Source organism: Tachyglossus aculeatus, chromosome X2, assembly GCF_015852505.1.
Source record: "Tachyglossus aculeatus isolate mTacAcu1 chromosome X2, mTacAcu1.pri, whole genome shotgun sequence".
In the NCBI taxonomy this organism is placed as follows: Eukaryota; Metazoa; Chordata; class Mammalia; order Monotremata; family Tachyglossidae; genus Tachyglossus; species Tachyglossus aculeatus.
Window position 1 is genome coordinate 16,840,159 of NC_052100.1, and position 13,431 is coordinate 16,853,589.

Consider the following 13,431-nt stretch of genomic DNA (forward strand, 5'->3'; position numbering starts at 1 on the left):
GAACATTTTGCAATGAACATTATTGCAAAAGGTCAAGAAGAAGAAAAAGCCAAAGTGGATGTCAAACATAACTCTGGAAGTAGCCATAAAAAGGAAGGAAGCAAAACTCTGAGGAGAAAACAACCTGGTTAAAGAACTGAACCGAGAATTCCAGCGCTCTGCCAGGAAGGAAAAACAGGAATATTATAACAGTATATGTAAAGAAATGGAAGTCACTAACAAATGTGGGCAGACAAGATCACTATTTCAGAAGAGTAAGGAAATTAAGGGAATGTTTTGTTCTCGGACTGGCCTTGTCAAAAGCAAAGATGGACTGATGATAAATGATACCAGTGGAATCAACAGAGATGGAAAGAATAGACACAGGAACTACAGCAGAAAGATAGCAATATGCAAGAAGTATTTGAAGAAGCTCCTTTTGAATTCGAGCCTCTTGTCGTGAAAAGTGAAATTAGATCATCTTTACACTGTCTCGTCAAAAATTAGGCACCTGGCTTTGATAGCCTGCCTATTGAAATGTTTCTAACAGCTGGAGAGGAATCGGCTGAAGTCCTTACCAAATTATATCAACAGTTGGCAACATATAGAGATAGTCCCTACCCAACAACGGGCTCACAGTCTAGAAGGGGGAGACCAGCAACAAAACAAAACATGTGGAAAGATGTCAAGTCATCAGAATAAATAGAAATAAAGCTAGATGCACAGCATTAACAAAATAAATAGAATAGAAAATATGTACTGTACAAGTAAAATGAATAGACTAATAAATCTGTACAAACGTGCATATACAGGTGCTGTGGAGAGGGGAAGGAGATAGGGTGGGAGGATGGGGAGGAGGAGAGGAAAAAGGGGTCTCAGTCTGGGAAGGCCTTCTGGAGGAGGTGAGCTCTCAGTCGGGCTTTGAAGGGAGAAGGAGAGCTAGCTTGGCGGATGTGTGGAGGGAGGGCATTCCAGGCCAGGGGAAGGACGTGGGCCGGGGGTCGACGGCGGGATGGGCGAGAACGAGGTACAGTGAGGAGGTTAGCAGCAGAGGAGTGGAGGGTGTGGGCTGGGCTGGAGAAGGAGAAAAGGGAGGGAGGGAGCGAGGTGATGGAGAGCCTTGAAGCCGAGAGTGAAGAGTTTTTGCTCGATGCTTAGGTTGACTGGCAGCCATTGGAGAAGGGAACGTATGTACAGAATATCAGGATCCCAGCTCTTAGCTTTTGAAATGAAACAGATGCAGGAGGGATTGATGCAGTGCCCCCACGGAGAGCCATGTTACAGGAACGCGTGAAAGGCGAACAGGTCGGTAGCCCAAACATCAATCTAGTATTTTCTTTCTCCTTAGGACGCGAGAGGAACATTGTGCGGGTTTGTACGTGTTCTGTGCTCCCTGTGGACGATCCGAGAAATGAAGGGCCAAGGAGTCCAGGTGCAACAGGGGGGTTCTTGGAAGTCCACAAAGTAATAGTTCCGTGTGACATGCTAAGATCTGAGATTGAAGAGAATTCATTATGACCAAGTCTTTGCTCTCTCCAGGAGTTTGTCAGTGCTGCAGCAATGGCCAAAGGCCACCACGTCTTTGGAGCTGACCGTTTACTGGGTCACTGGGAGGAGAGAAATGCTCAGCAGATATGCCAGGTGAGTGGAAGCCCATGGGCTCTTCCTGAGTCGATCCTCTGAAAAATTCCACCCCAAAGTCCAGTCTCACGCAGCACCTACAGCGTAAGACCCTGACTGGGACTGTCAGATTGTCACCTATCACAGCCACCATTTTCCAGAAGGAGGGACCGAGGTAGCGTCCTTTATAGAGGCAACCATGTGTTCTCCTGTGGGACTCCAATCTGATGGGCTGGGATTTCATGTCCCTAATATTGTGAGCGTTTTGGACCTGATAGTCCCTTCGAAATCTTGATTGGCTTCCCACATGTGCTTTTCCCTCTCCCAAAACCCTGGTAGAGGATACTATCGGAGGAGGTCTTCTCTTCCCGATTCCAGTGGGCTAAGAACACATCCAGATGGAGACTGCATCGCTGCTCTAACCGCTGCTCTCACCGCGACACTGGCGACAAAGATGGCCGAATCCTCAAACTACCTTTTTCCAGGCATTTATTGTGAGGGCCGCGTTGCAATGTCCCCCTCTCTACCGCCAAACTCTCCAAAACACCTGTGGAAGGCAGGGATAGCATGTGGTGTAATAAACCTTGACCGTTTCTGTCTCTTCGCAGTGTACATGACCCTGGACTCAAATACATCCAGTCCCTATCTCGTCGTGTCACAGGATCGCAGGAGTGTGACATTCGTGGAAACCTCTCAGGTTGTACACGACTACCAGGACCGATTCAAAAACTGTGACCGCGTTTTGTGCTCCCTGGTGCTCATCTCGGGGCGATATGACTGGGAAATGCAGGTCAGAGAAAAGCCGGACTGGGAGGCGGTGGTATGTTATGAGTCGATGGGCAGGAGGAACAACGTGCCAGTTGCCCCAGGGGACACTTTTTCACTGAAGGCCTGCTAGTCTATAAGTGGGGTCAGTTTCTGGATCGCCTTCCCCTTCACCTAGCTCTCTATGGCCCTCACTATCTGCTGGGCTGGGATTTTCCTGGATTATAAAGTCGGAGTCATCTCCTTCTTTATCCTGTTGGAGAAATGCCTCATCCACACCTTTCCTCCTGTCCACTCCTCCGGTCCTCTACGACCCATCGCCTCCCTTTGTCTTAACTATTGGGGTCGAAACTCAGGGCCACTAACCATCGGCCGGGTATGCGAGCGCCACCTCCTCAGCCGAGATTGGGATTGACCTCCCTCAACACCCTTGCCTCTGCTTGAGTAGGCCTGACAAATTCTCTGCCCGGGAAAGGTTACTCTCCTTCCATTCCCACGTTCCCCCTCCATGGCCTCGAGCCATCCTAGGCCCCTTGAAGAGGGGTGCGCCTCGGGAATGGCAAACCTCAACACGAGAGGCGCCACCCCGTGGTTAGCCCTTTCGGGTCCCCTAGCGGGAACTCCCCTCCTCTCCTCGGCTCGAACCCCAAACAACGGAGCACTAGAGTTCACACAACTCCGATCAAGGCCAATACCTGGATTCTCTCAGGGGAGTTAATTGCTGTAGAATTGAAAATGCAATGGAGACTAGACCTTTCTTCTTTTCACCCCAGCTAAGCAGGACCATGGTCTAGCGGGAGCATGGGCTCTGCCATTCATTTCCCCTTCTCCCCTGCTTGTTGTCATGCATCTCCCATTCATCTTCCTTACCCTACGTGACTCCAGAAGACGTATTCCAACCTGGTCCTGGATAGGAAGCCCAGCTCTGAGTTACTTCCCGTGTACCTGCCATCCAAAATCAGAAAATGATATCTCTTGACTGTTTACAGTACCCAGGTCATAGAACTAATATTTGGGAGACTAGATTGATAAGAGCGAGCCCGGCGTCCAACTAGCAGTCAAAACAATAGTAGAGGGATATACGTAATCCCTCCACATGAATGTACATATTGGGTCTCGCCACCCAAGGCGACTGAAATCTGCTCTGGGGGTGGGGACAAGATGAAAAGTGTATCAAAACACTTCGGGGATATAAATGCCAGGGCATTAACAAGTCCATATAAGGTATGAAACTCCAATCAATCTTCTAGTGAAAGCTGTGAATTCGCAATGTTCTGCATTGCTTTGAATCTGCAAGGGTCTTTGATGCGACCTCCTATCTGCATCGCCTATGAAAAAACGACTGTGGAATAGACAGAAGAATATTTCCTTCAGGGTTTACACCCCAGACCCCAAACTGCTGGGCGGGCCCCATGTCAGCAGTACAATCCTCTACCTCTATACAAGCCTGCAAATTCTCAGGATGATACTTTTAATCCTCCTTCACACTCTTAAGAACGTTGGTGCTTGAAACATTTTCCCCTCAGGATCACCATATGGGCATGAGTCCTCCAGATTCAGTAATAAATGCGAATGAATTGGGTAGTGCTTGGCGGTTCAAAAATGCCACCACCGCCATCATAGCCTCAATGTTTTTATTTCCCCATCCAATTATTTCCTGGTACCGGAGTTGACTATTGCTCGAATCAAAGGTGTCAATGAAGAGGTCGGGAAAGTTTTCATCTCCACCCACCTATGGAAAACAAAGGTGTAGGTAAAAGAGCAACTACTCCATCCAAATCTGCACCCACCATTCTGGTAACATCACCAGAGGAATGAAGTTAGCCTTCATGCCCACACTTGTTTCTTCATAACCCTATCTTTAGCGATATTTGGTGATGATGGCATCGGGTCCACTGCGGAATAACACACGTGACCTGATCCCGGGACGTCGAAGGTAAACTTCCTACGGGCAGTGAATGTGCCTTTGTCCATCTGTTACCATGGTACAATACAGTGGGTTCTGCATAGTCAGACAGAAGGGCAGAAAATCTCTGCTCTGCCCTATAGGATTCAGGCGTTACCGCGTTATCGTGTCCCCTGGCATAGAGGACCATCTATGTCTCACATACGAGAGGTGTGAGCCCCCTCCATCAGTGAATGTTCAGTGCTCCTTTTTACTCTTTGGCCAGTTCCATGGTGTTTTTGATCTAGGGCAAGAAGCTTCCCCGCAATTGTACCTGTGGTGCTCACACCCAAGTCCATCAATACTAGTTGAATTCGTATGGTAAAAACAATGAAAATGATAGTAATTACAAAATAATGAAAACAACATTCAGTGAGTGCTTACTAGACGCTCAGATTCACGTAGGACAGAGAATCTGTCCTTCCTGATTAACTTGGATCCACCGCAGTGCTTATATCAGGGCAAGGAGGAAGGAGTAAGATTTAATCCGCATTTTACAGATGAGGTATCTGAGGCATCTAGAAGTTAAGTGATTTGCCAAGGTTACACTCGGTACCAGTGGCAGAGCCAGAACTGAAACCTAGGTCTTCTTACTTACGTTCACCTGGCCATGCCCCTTCCCTATATGATCAAAAGTAATAAAGGACTTCATGTTCAAAGGGGGAGCTTTTTCATCACATTCAGGAAAATTGCATCTTGTGCCTGTAAATACGATACGTCAAATAAGTGTCCCAATTTATTGCTAGGGGAATTTTCATCCCTGGCCGGTCCTAGTCACTCTGACAAGCCAGCGATAACACCCTAGAGGGAGGGGGAAGGAAATGCCCACAGAAAAGGGAAAAGATAACCCTTGAAGGGGTAACGGCCAACAGAACTCTCAAAAGAGACATGCTCAAAATCACTCCGGAGTTCTCACCGCTGCTTGTCCTCGATATGAAATCCATGAAGAAGCAACACGGCTGAATGGAGATAGCCTGGGGCTGGGAGTCAGAGGACCCGGACTCTAATCCCGGCTCTGCCATTTACTTGTTGCGCGACCTTCGACAACTCACCTCTCTTCCTCTGTGTCCCAGTTCCCTCAACTGCTTTTAGGGGGAATACCTCGTCTCCCCTCTTCTCAGGCCATGAGTCGCATGCGGAAAAGATACCGTGATCGGCTTATTCATTTTTTACCGATACCAGCATTTAGAACCGTGTTTGACACATAGTAAGCTCTTAATAAATGTATAAAAATATCGCATTTACTGAGCACCTACTGTGTGGGCAGCCCTGTGCCTAACCACTGCTATTTTCTTATGTAGCATTTAGAATTTCCAGGCTGTTTCATTTCCAAATACCATGTTTCCCAGAGTTTCAAAAAAACCGCCCGATTCCTGGTTTTCCAAAGAGTCGGGGTTAGAACACATGACCTTCTGACTCCCAGTTCCGTGTTCTATCCACTAGGCAGACCTGCCTCCCATTGATGTAATAGATATAGTAATAGCTGCATTACTAGAGATGGTGAAAGATGATTTGTTGGGAGTCGAATTTAAGGTCTAATCTGGCAAGATGAGATTCAGCAGCCTGAAACAGAGGAGAGAGAACCAGGACTTCCTTCACTGTACGGGAAACCGGGAACCAAATTCAGGAACATCCTTTCCTTTCCGAGAGGTTTATGGGACCGGATTACGAGGCGATCAGACTGGGCATTCCCGATCCCAAACAGGTTGATCCGGCTGGCTCACCACAGAGGGAGAAGGCACACGCCCCGGGAGGAGTTTTAAGACCTAGAACCCCGAGTTCACACCCCTAACTCTACCAAGTCGCACCTCTCCTGGGCGGGGTTTGGGGTGGGAGACAACGGACGTCGCTCTCCCTCGCTGAGGACACAAGGCCCCGATGAGGATATAAAGCCTGCGGCCCGGAGGGGCTCCAACTGTCTATCTGCCGCTCAGCTAGACAGCTCGGGTTCCGCTGTGACGTTGTGCACAGAGTTGACCATGCAGCCTCTCCCAGCTGAGGCAGAAGGGGAGCAGGAGCCGCGCAGACCTCTGGGTTTTTGGCACCGCTCCGGAGCTTTCTCCTTCTGCTTCCACATGGTCGAAGGGCGCCCCCTTCCCGCGCTCCCGAGAAAGGCAATCTCCCCTGGGGAGCGGCCGCCGGGGCCCAGGCAGCTGTTCCAGTCCGAGAGGCGGAGGAGCCCGGGGGTCCAATGATGGGCGGAGGTGCCAAACGGTGCTGGGCTCCGGGACGGAAGCCAAAGCGGAGCCCCGGCAGGTCTTCGGCCTCAGCTTCTCGAGCAGGCGCCTTTGCAGCCCCCAAGGGCCGCGGAGGACCCCGCTGGGACCGTGGAAAGGCCACCGCGGCCCGAGGGCCCGAAGCGCTGGAGCCGCCAGCGGTACAAGAGACGGGCCGAGGTCCTGAGGGCCCCCGCGCCGGCTGGGGCGGAGCCATGGGAAGCAAAGATCCCGCGCGCAGCCCCTGGGCCTGCAGAGCCTCGGGCCTGTAGGCCCAACCGATGGAGCCAGCAAAGGCGCTCAGTCCGACAGGGAGCCCGACCGGCGGTCTCGGTAGATCCTATCTGTCCATCGGCGGGGAGCGGGGGGTCCTAGGCCCTACTGGCTTTTTCTAGAGTTTGCTATTCCGGTCATAGGACTTCCTTCGAAATTGTTCGCTTGGGCCATTCCTATTAGATCCTATTCCTTCCAGATTGTAATCTCTCAGCCTTTCGGCATCTTTCTCTCCTCTCAAAGCCCCCATTTTCACAACGGCCACCACAACCCCACTATCATCCAATCCTTCATGATTCCTGCACAATCAAGCCTCCCGTTTTTTCTGCAAGCCCCACCCACAAGTTATCTCTCTCCCTAAGTGGGCCCATAGCCAGTAACCAGTTTCCCTGGCTCAAGCCATTTAACTATTCTTTAGTGTGCTACCAAAGGAGACCTTAGCCGCATTGTTGTGGTGATCGTCCTACAATCCTCCTGGCCTTAAGCTGTCATGAAGATATTTTTCCTCCCTTATTGACACCCATGCCCATCATCCCCGTCAATTGTTCCGTACATTTAACTCCCTTCTCAGGCCCCCTGTTCCGTCCCTTCCTCCATCCCTCACCCCCAAAGATCTGGCCTTCTACTTCATTAGTAAAATTAACTCCATCATCTCTGAGCTCCCCAAAGTCACCCCTCCCGCTCTTATCTTCTCCACCCCCCGCTCGCAATCCTCTCCGCTACTCTCCCATCCTTCCAGCAGTATCTGCAGATGAGATCTCCTCCCTCCTCTCAAGTGCTACTCCCTCCACCTGTGCTTCAGACCCCATTCCCTCTCATCTTATGAAAATTCTCGCCCCTTTATCCCCCCCCAACTTAACTTCCGTCTTCAACCCCTCACTCTCCACTGGTTCCTTCCCCTCTGCCTTCAAACATGCCCACGTTTCCCCTATCCTAGGAAAACCCCTCTCTTGACCCCACCTCCCCTTCTACTTATCGCCCTATCTCCCTCCTACTATTCTTTTCCAAACTCCTTGAAGGAGTTGTCTACACCCGCTGCCTCGAATTCCTCAATGCCAACTCTCTCCTCGACCCCCTCCAATCTGGATTTCGTCCCCTACGTTCCACCGAAACTGCCCTCTCAAAGGTCACCAATGACCCCCTGCTTGCCAAATCCATTGGCTCCTACTCTATCCTAATCCTCCTCGAGCTCTCAGCTGCCTTCGACACTGTGGATCACCCCCTTCTTTCAACACAAATTTGTGTTTGACTCTTTCAACACAAATATGGATTCTCTCACTAAATCGTGGACGTTATGCCTTCATGACACAGCTAAAATCCTCCCTTTCTTCTCCAGTTGATCCAAGCACTTATCACATGTCTCACTTTCACTACTACTGGTCAGCTCTTCCTGGAGGCAAGGGAGTGTCGCGCCTATGATTTCCTTGGTGTCAGACATCTGCTTTGTGGAAATATGAGTACATTTTTATGAGCCATCATAACAGAACATTTGTACTCCACAAGCCCTACATAACAAGGTGAACATCCCAATTCAGAAGTGGATTCACTATATAGGGCTTATATTTCTTCTTATGTATCAACTCTCAAACCACTGATCATGAATAGCTGTAGTTTCACGTCCTTAATCCTCAACCGAGTCATCTAATTTTCAAAATATCTTAACATTCAAGTGGCATTTGAACCAAATTAACACTAACGAATGACTAAAAAAAGTAACTATAATTGGAAGGTACAAGGCACAGCGTGAGTGAAAAACAAAGCTCTATTTTACGAATAATAAAAGAAAGAGTAACATTTTTCGGCCAAATAATTCCTTAGCTCTAATTCAATCCTATTTTCCGATCTACTCAAATGTCCTCCCTCACAACTAGTTAAGCCCCAAAATTTGATATCAACATTATTTCAATACATCAGAAATAAGGTCATTAATAATATTTTCAGTTATCATTGATGCTTTTAATGGAATGACAGTAGCCATCTAATAGTGAATTATTCAGGTACTTGAAAGTACACAAATCAATAATGGCATCATTTCTAGCATCCATATTAGTAATCAATCCATGTTAATTATTGAGGGCTTCTTCTGTGCAGAGCATTATATAAACTCTTGGAAGAGCATAATACAAAAGAGTTTGTAGACACATCTCTGTGTACATCGAGCGTACAGTCAAAGGGAGAGACAAATTATTAATGTTAACAAATTATTTAATTAATAATTAAATAAATTAATAAATAATAATTATAAATAATATAATAAATAAATTTATTTATTTAACAAAATGTTAACAAATTATTTAATGATTATCACAATATTACTCAATTATGATGCAAAGTTAAGAACAAACTTCATGTTCTTGAATACCCAATTCCCGTTTTGCACATAATTATACAGATAAAGGAGCATATACAATTGCGAGACGAAGAAAGACCCTAGGCCATTCCCACTCCTTCCAACTACAGCTTCAAGATAGCCACAAGCTCTCTCAAAAGCTTCAGAAAGGTGTCAGTCCCATGCCAGCTCCACTGTAAATTCTTTATTGGTCTTGCCCCTCTGAAACAGGAAAATAGCATATACGGGAAGGAAGGGAAACAATAAAAAAATAGTTAAAATGTTGTGCTAGAGGCCAGGAATATCAGGGTTCACCTGGCAACATCTACTGCACCCTTTTCCTTGCCAAGATTATCTTGTGTCCTCGTGCTGCGAGTGCTTTCCTCTTCTTAGCCCAAGTGGTGGATAATGGGATGGGATGAAGTATCCTTGAGGGCTCAGAACAGAGCCCTTGTCTATAACTACAGAAAAAGCTGTCCCCCTTCCGGCAGCGCAGCAGCAGGTTTGATCCCAAAGGCGTCGAGCAAACACAGGATAACGGGAGCAGAGGCCCTGGATGACGGAGAGGGAAGGAGGTTCTCTATTTGAGAGAAAACGCATTAATATGACTTGTGGTCCAGAGTCAGGGCTACAGGGAGAAGGCATCCCTTACAAAATGGCAGAATATCCTTCACCCGCCTCCTTTCCCTGCCTCCTTTCGGCCAATAGGATATCTATGTTGATCACCTCTTGTACTGCAGCTGGGGAGGGCCAGGAGGTCTGAAGACCAGCTTGAAGGAATACGAGGTCACAGTTATTACTGCCCCAGAAAAACCCAGAGCCCGCTGTGCAGAAGCTGGAGGGAATTGCTAGATACTTGTATTCAATTATGAGACGCTGTTATGTCCCCATAAGGCCAAGTAAGTACGTTGGGGTTCGTGACTCAGCTTTACCGATGGAACAAGCCACCACATTCAGTATTAGAGTGAGAAAACATTTATTAGCATTCACAAAACATTAATTGTAAAGGATCCTGCTTCCAACCTCCAACCCAGGGGCGATGAGATCTCCGACACCATTAAGTCCTCCAATGCAAGGGCGACGAGAATTTTCTACCACCAGTTGAACAGTCTCAGATGGCACTCAGTCTGAGTAAGGGCTAAGACCAGGGCAGGAGTCCCCGGCTACAAGGTCTCCTCCAGCCTGGTCCAAGTACAGGCTGAGACCAGCACGAGCACCTCCGGCTGAAAGGTCTCCTCCAGCCCGGACTGCACCTGTCATCCATTCGGACAACAGCGAACAGTAGCGACAGGACAAATACTATACTATACCATACTATACTTGTTGACCATCACATCGAGATTCTTCTGTCTACTGATCCTAATCCACCAACTGCAGTTTCATTGTACTCTGTTCTTAGAAGACATAACACCTGGGGCCTCTGCTGTTCTGTCAATATTTGGCCTTCGGTTGGAGTCTATCTGTTTATCTGGCAGCGAGCACAGGAAGCGTCACGCCAAAGGGAATTAAATTTAACAAGTTCTTTAAGCAGGGTGCAAACTGCACCCTGCAGATACAAAACGGCTTTATCATTCAGTACACTCATACAAGGGCTTCCATGAATAGGCAATGGGTCGCGGGGGTGACTGGGGGCTGTGGTAGTGATAAGGGCGGCCTGCATGGAGCAGGAGCATCCTTGAGTGGCTTCTAGACTGTGATCCCACTGTTGGGTAGGGACTGTCTCTATATGTTGCCAACTTGTACTTTCCAAGCGCTTAGTACAGTGCTCTGCACACAGTAAGCGCTCAATAAATACGATTGATTGATTCAATAAGTGTAATGGAGTTCGGGCTCAGTCTCAACTCAAGCCTTGAGAAGCATTCCCAGTTAGAAATCAGCATCAGTTGCTGCAATGGCCACTTCAGCATATACAGATTGGTGTACCAATCCCTGATCCTGCGATGTTAACTCCTCATGTGCCCCAATTGTTGAACAGCCACTCGATGATAGAGAGAGAATCAACCGTGAGAACTACCCGTTGGGGAGGAAGTAGTAGCCATGAAGCCGTGAAGCCGTTTGGGGCTGATTCAGCGAGGCATTCTTAAAAGCTCCTGGGGTCAGGAATCAGTCTCCCAGGGATTTCGGACGCCTCAACAACTCTGGAGATCCTCGACTGCCTGAACCAGGAATGGAGTCGACTTTTGGACAGGTACATAGGCTACAGGTCATGGGCACTTAAATTGGATTGCAGGCGCAATAGGAAGCTGGAGTTGAGCCTCAGGTGTCATTCTCCCTGGCCGGTCCAATTGGACGAGGGCATAGGGGTCTAGACACCAAAGAGATATTTCTCTGTCCCACTAATGGTAAAGACTTCAGAGGACAGGCCCAAGCCTCCAGAGATGGCGGCTGGACCCGAGGGGGGCTGAGGCGACATATAGGATCTGGCTCGCAGGTCTGCTGATGACCCGTGTGCGATCTTTGGAGGCCCAAAGAAGTTTCAGAACACAGTCCCCAGTGGGAATGGGCAGGACCGAGAGAAGGTGAGTATTCTACTAATGATAGGCAGGGCGGCGGCGGCGCGGGTAGAATGGGCAGGGATTGGCCGAGGGAGCCCGGCCACCTGAGGACAAACCGCCGTGGGATCCCGGGGAGGGGTGAGGGTGGGGAGTGGGGAAGCCGGTTGCGATCACCAGATGATTTCGGCTAAGGCACCTCCTTGGTTACTGCTTGACTGATTTTTCCGTACCTTCTTTCTCGGGACTTGCAGGCAGCGCGCCCCATCCCGAGATGGGATCTCGAGATCGAGCGTTTCTTCGAAGCAATCCTCAGCACAGGCACACATACACGGGTAGAAGAGTTGGACGCCTCTTCGGACGGACTGGAAATCTGGGCCTGGACGGAGGCAATCTCCCAGGAGAGACCACCAGTAGCAGGTAAGTTTGAAGGCATTTTGTGAAAGTCGCTCAGCAATTTTGCCAAGATGGAAGAGGCAAACGAGTTTCCGAATTTCCAATTTCTTCCCCGAGACCTTCTCTTCCTAACCCCATCTTCCCTCCCGAATGGGATCGTCCCTCTCCGGGAACCTTTCTGATGTTGCCTTGATATCCCTGGAGTTGCTTATGGTAATGAGCCCGTTGTTGGGTAGGGACCGTCTCTATATGTTGCCAACTTGTACTTCCCAAACGCTTAGTACAGTGCTCTGCACACAGTAAGCGCTCAATAAATACGACTGAATGAATGAACAGCTGTGTCATCATCCCCAGAAGTCATACTTTGCTCATTTCCATATGCAGATTTCATACCCGTTGCCCCCCTTTTCTTTCCTTGATGACTTACTCTCGACAATATCCTTGTATTTCAGGTCTCTGTCCAGAGCCTAGGCGATCCCAGAATGGAGAACCCGAAGGTGTAGACAGGATGGAGAAGAGAGAACAGAGAAGAGTTAAAGGACACCGCATCAGCAAGTCGCTCCTAGACACGCTGTGGACACACTTCAAGGCCAATGGGCAGGTCAGTGCACACGACACTCAAGTGCTCGCTGCCTTCCTGGACTTGACGCCCACTCAGGTGAGTGCCCAACCTTGGCTCCAGGGATTCTATGGGGAGAGAGGCGGTCCGGGCTTAAGGGCAAAGACTGCCACCCTCGGGCAGCGCTGGACCGGAATGTATGCAGTTTGGGATGGGGCAGGGGCCCGGGTATGGGCAAAGGTATGCTCATCTCCTATATTCATGTCCATTTCAGGTCGGCAGGTGGTATAATCGCCAACGCACTCAGTACCGAAAGTATCCCCTAAACGCCCATCGAGGAGCGACAGGAAGCTTCACAGTAAGTGTGCGTGGCCCCATATATTGCTGGGTCCAAAGGGTTGGGAATTGAGAAACGAGTGAGTGTGAGTTGTGTGATTAAGGGATGGGTCTTGACTTCCGCCTGAGGCCTTATCAACACCAGAGGAGAGTCCAGAGGGCCTGAGCCTGGAGCTAACCTCCAAATAGGCAGCTGCCCGGAATGAGCTGCTGGGGCCCTCACCATCTATCCAGCTCTCAGGATCCCGTCAAGGCCTATGGAAGATCCAGGGTTCAGGAATCCATTTATGACCCAGGAGGCTCTCCTCTTCGCTACTCCTCGCACTCTCGGGTGGCAGGTTTGAAACCTCTTCCAATGATATGTTTTTCGTTTGCGTTTTTTTCTAGTATTGATAACTGGAGGCTAATTCCTTCTCTCTTTCTCTCTCAACCTCAATCTCTATTTCCCTCTCTTTCTTTCCCTCCACGTGCTCTGTCTTTCAGGGTGAATGTGTCCCAGAAATCCTCCTGCCAGGAACCTG

The 13,431-nt window shown here is 49.0% G+C and overlaps 1 pseudogene; it reads left to right on the plus strand.

The window, feature by feature from the left end:
* Window positions 1-1,254: 1,254 nt before the first annotated feature.
* Window positions 1,255-2,592, plus strand: LOC119949172 (annotated as a pseudogene).
* The last annotated feature ends 10,839 nt before the right edge of the window (window positions 2,593-13,431 follow it).